Genomic DNA, 5,181 nt, shown 5'->3' on the forward strand with positions numbered 1-5,181 from the left:
CACACCTGATTCAAACCATAAGCTCAGTAGTTGAGTCCAAGGCCTGATAAAAGTGTCCGATAAGGGGAAAATCCAAAATGTGTAGCCTATTGTTGGTGGGCCCAGAACTTTTTTGTCAGCTGTACCCCTTATATGCAAAATATTTACCCATCCTTTTAGGTTTACAGGTATATTTCAAAAACGTATTGACACATTTGCATGTTCACATTTCTCTGATGTTGGTTAATAATTACATGAAATGCAAGTAAATAGATAAAATATTTATGTTTTTTTATTTTTTATTTTTTATTTTTTTATTTTTTGTAAGTGTTTTAATGCTACTTTGTAGCTGGACATGAAAGTGGAAACAAACTTTTTTTAGTTGTGATAGTTTCTCAGTTCACATTACATTAATACTGATGTTTTAGGAACTCAATAATAATAATACGTATTATTATTATTGAGTTCCTAAAACATCAGTATTAATGTAATGTGAACTGAGAAACTATCACAACTAAAAAAAGTTTGTTTCCACTTTCATGTCCAGCTACAAAGTAACATTAAAACACTTACAAAAAATAAAAAAATAAATAAAACATAAAAAAACATAAATATTTTATCTATTTACTTGCATTTCATGTAATTATTAACCAACATCAGAGAAATGTGTCAATACGTTTTTGAAATATACCTGTAAACCTAAAAGGATGGGTAAATATTTTGCATATAAGGGGTACAGCTGACAAAAAAGTTCTGGGCCCACCAACAATAGGCTACACATTTTGGATTTTCCCCTTATCGGACACTTTTATCAGGCCTTGGACTCAACTACTGAGCTTATGGTTTGAATCAGGTGTGTCTGATATACAACATGTACAGTGTTAGAGGGCAGTCAGCCTAGACTTTTATGATATTATCTGATGTCAGCTCTGTAGTTAGGCCACTTTTATCAGGCCTTGGACTCAACTACTGAGCTTATGGTTTGAATCAGGTGTGGTTGATAAACAACATGTACAGTGTTAGAGGGCAGTCAGCCTAGACTTTTATGATATTATCTGATGTCAGCTCTGTAGCGCCTTATTTAATAACATTAATTCAACATATAACAAATTTTTAAAAAATCCAAAATGTGAAAGTATATAATCAACTCCACATTCCTACAAAAATAGTGGCTTTAAAGTTTGTGTTTCAGATACGAGGTTGCACGGTGACGTATCAGTCTTTTATTGGTCACACGTTTTCACGTTAGTTCACAACTTCACACTTGATCTTTGGAACGCAGCGAAAAGCAAAACATCATTGCATGAGCTTGTGTTGCTGTCTCCAGCATGTGCATCCATATGAATGAAGCTGAATGGATTGAAAAGTGCAGTGTGCTAGAGTTTGGACTCACTGTTCTAGACACATAGGCTGTTAAAGGGATAGTTCACACAAAAATGAAAATTCTGTCATCATTTAATCACTCTCATGTTATTCCAAACCCATAAAACCGTAGTTCATTATTAGTTCATATTAGTTCTGTTTTAGACACATAGGCTGTTAAACGGATAGTTCACACAAAAATGAAAATTCCGTCATCATTTAATCACTCTCATGTTATTCCAAACCCATAAAACCGTAGTTCATTATTGAAACACAAATTAAGATTTTTAAGATTAACATTATGAAAACATGAATAAAGTCCATTCCCCTAAAACATTTTATAAAGACACTGCGAAAAATTCAAAAAAGTATTTAATACAGCAGTTTTATCAATGATCGCTTAATGAACAGATTTATTTTTAAGTCTTTTAGTCACTTATAAACATTGATCGATTTATTTAAGCCCAGTCGCATTCATTAAGTAACTGTTGACAGATTTTCATTTTAGGGTGAACTATTCCTTTAAGAAAAAGAGGCATCACTATAACATTAGTCCTATGAATTTTTACGCCTTTGATATGCAACTCATTCTGTACAGTTTGTTCTACAGACATGAATGAGACTTCAATTTATGTGGAGAAGCAGCATCAGACACCACATTTTTAAATATTATTATTAAAAACAGAAAATGAAATTGGTAATATTTACTATTATTATTTATAGTACACACACACACGCACGCACGCACGCACGCACACACACACAATATCTTAATATAAATATTGTTCATTTAACATAATAATATAATATATTCCAAATGTATTATCTACTGTAAATATTTAATAGCTATGGCTTTTACAGTAGGAAAAGAAGAGAAGAGAAGAGAAGAGAAGTTATATCAGGACATGCGATACTGCAGAAACTGAGTAAAGCTACTGACCTCATTTCAAATGCAACATTGAACAGTAAAACTTGCAGTTCACATCTGCAATCCAGTCACATCTGTAGAAAATATCAAATTTCTGCATGCATTCTAATGTATCTTTGAAGAGTATGAACGATAATAATAGGGAAGCTTGCCTTAATAAACAAGAATATGTACACATATTCATTTAGTCAAATATAATTGTTCATTTAAGTATACGAGCGTCTTTAATACATTTAAATCAGACTAGTATAAAGTGGCACTCTTTTCAAGATATGAAATCAAACATGCTCGAGTGATCTAAAGTGCTCGGAGTGATTATTATGATAGATGAACACAAGAGGGCACTAGAGCATTACCTTCAACAGTTGAGAGTTCCTCTGAATGAAGAACTGGCTTCTTTTTCTTTTCCCCCTCCACTTCCTGCTCTCGTGGTCACTGTGTTCTTGGCAGGGTGGCACTGCAGCGGCAGGCACGGCTGTCACCAGCTGACACCACTCAGCTAGTCCACGTCACAGGTACACAGACCACAGGCTTTCTGTGAGTCATGCTCTCACTTCCGAGAAGCCCAGGGTGAGATGTGGAGATACCAGGTCACTTATGTGGCCCTTGGGCAGAGAGTCAAACACGTGTTTTATGGTCCTCTCTTTCTCACACTGCACCGTCAGCAGTTTTCCCACAGGCATAGCATTACCAGCTGTGCTTCTGGAGCAGGGCCTTCATTTCACCATATCTGCTCTTCCGCAATAATTCTGGAGCCAAAGATTTTATGGTCTTCTTTTCAAATTTTTGCACTGGTTCAAACAGTACAGGATAAAAATGCCAGATTCGATCTATCTATCTATCTATCTATCTATCTATCTCTGTCTGTCTGTCTGTCTGTCTGTCTGTCTGCCTGCCAGCCTGCCAGCCTGCCTGCCTGTCTGTCTGTCGGTCTGTCTGTCTGCCTGCCTGGCTATCTGCCTGTCTGTCTATCTATCTATCTGTCTGTCTGTCTGTCTGTCTGTCTATCTATCTATCTATCTATCTATCTATCTCTGTCTGTCTGTCTGTCTGTCTATCTATCTATCTATCTATCTATCTATCTCTGTCTGTCTGTCTGTCTGTCTATCTATCTATCTATCTATCTATCTATCTCTGTCTGTCTGTCTGTCTGTCTATCTATCTATCTATCTATCTATCTATCTCTGTCTGTCTGTCTGTCTGTCTATCTATCTATCTATCTATCTATCTATCTCTGTCTGTCTGTCTGTCTGTCTATCTATCTATCTATCTATCTATCTATCTCTGTCTGTCTGTCTGTCTGTCTATCTATCTATCTATCTATCTATCTATCTCTGTCTGTCTGTCTGTCTGTCTATCTATCTATCTATCTATCTATCTATCTCTGTCTGTCTGTCTGTCTGTCTATCTATCTATCTATCTATCTATCTATCTCTGTCTGTCTGTCTGTCTGTCTATCTATCTATCTATCTATCTATCTATCTCTGTCTGTCTGTCTGTCTGTCTATCTATCTATCTATCTATCTATCTATCTCTGTCTGTCTGTCTGTCTGTCTATCTATCTATCTATCTATCTATCTATCTCTGTCTGTCTGTCTGTCTGTCTATCTATCTATCTATCTATCTATCTATCTCTGTCTGTCTGTCTGTCTGTCTATCTATCTATCTATCTATCTATCTATCTCTGTCTGTCTGTCTGTCTGTCTATCTATCTATCTATCTATCTATCTATCTCTGTCTGTCTGTCTGTCTGTCTATCTATCTATCTATCTATCTATCTATCTCTGTCTGTCTGTCTGTCTGTCTATCTATCTATCTATCTATCTATCTATCTCTGTCTGTCTGTCTGTCTGTCTATCTATCTATCTATCTATCTATCTATCTCTGTCTGTCTGTCTGTCTGTCTATCTATCTATCTATCTATCTATCTATCTCTGTCTGTCTGTCTGTCTGTCTATCTATCTATCTATCTATCTATCTATCTCTGTCTGTCTGTCTGTCTGTCTATCTATCTATCTATCTATCTATCTATCTCTGTCTGTCTGTCTGTCTGTCTATCTATCTATCTATCTATCTATCTATCTCTGTCTGTCTGTCTGTCTGTCTATCTATCTATCTATCTATCTATCTATCTCTGTCTGTCTGTCTGTCTGTCTATCTATCTATCTATCTATCTATCTATCTCTGTCTGTCTGTCTGTCTGTCTATCTATCTATCTATCTATCTATCTATCTCTGTCTGTCTGTCTGTCTGTCTATCTATCTATCTATCTATCTATCTATCTCTGTCTGTCTGTCTGTCTGTCTATCTATCTATCTATCTATCTATCTATCTCTGTCTGTCTGTCTGTCTGTCTATCTATCTATCTATCTATCTATCTATCTCTGTCTGTCTGTCTGTCTGTCTATCTATCTATCTATCTATCTATCTATCTATCTGTCTGTCTGTCTGTCTGTCTGAGTATCTATCTATCTATCTATCTATCAAACTATCTGTCTGTCTGTCTGTCTGTCTATCTGTCTGTCTATCTATCTATCTATCTGTCTGTCTGAGTGTTTATCTATCTATCTATCTATCTGTCTGAGTGTCTATCTATCTATCTATGTCTTCCTGCCTGCCTGCCTACCTGCCTGCCTGTCTGTCTATATATCTGTCTGTCCGTCCGTCCGTCCGTCCATCCGTCCGTCCATCCATCCATCCATCCATCCATCCATCCATCTATCTGTCTGTCTGAGTATCTATCAATCTATCTATCTATCTGTCTATCTGTCTATCTATCTATCTCTGTCTGTCTGTTTATCTATCTCTCTGTCTGTCTGTCTGTCTGAGTATCTATCTATCTATCTATCTATCTATCTATCTCTGTCTTCCTGCCTGCCTGCCTGTCTGTCTGTCTGTCTGTCTGTCTGTCT

General features: G+C 36.3%; 1 protein-coding gene across 1 annotated transcript in view; it reads right to left on the bottom strand.

Moving 5' to 3' along the window:
• The window catches only part of lgi3 (leucine-rich repeat LGI family, member 3), a 17,521-nt gene extending 14,818 nt beyond the window's left edge, over positions 1–2,703 (bottom strand). Inside the window, exon 1 of the mRNA XM_016515708.1 lies at positions 2,626–2,703. The gene's annotated coding sequence lies outside the window, so the exon portion shown is untranslated. The remainder of the gene's footprint in view (positions 1–2,625) is intronic.
• Between the last annotated feature and the right edge of the window lie 2,478 nt (positions 2,704–5,181).

This window comes from Sinocyclocheilus rhinocerous, unplaced genomic scaffold, assembly GCF_001515625.1.
Source record: "Sinocyclocheilus rhinocerous isolate Xijiao unplaced genomic scaffold, SAMN03320098_v1.1 scaffold1198, whole genome shotgun sequence".
NCBI lineage: Eukaryota > Metazoa > Chordata > Actinopteri > Cypriniformes > Cyprinidae > Sinocyclocheilus > Sinocyclocheilus rhinocerous.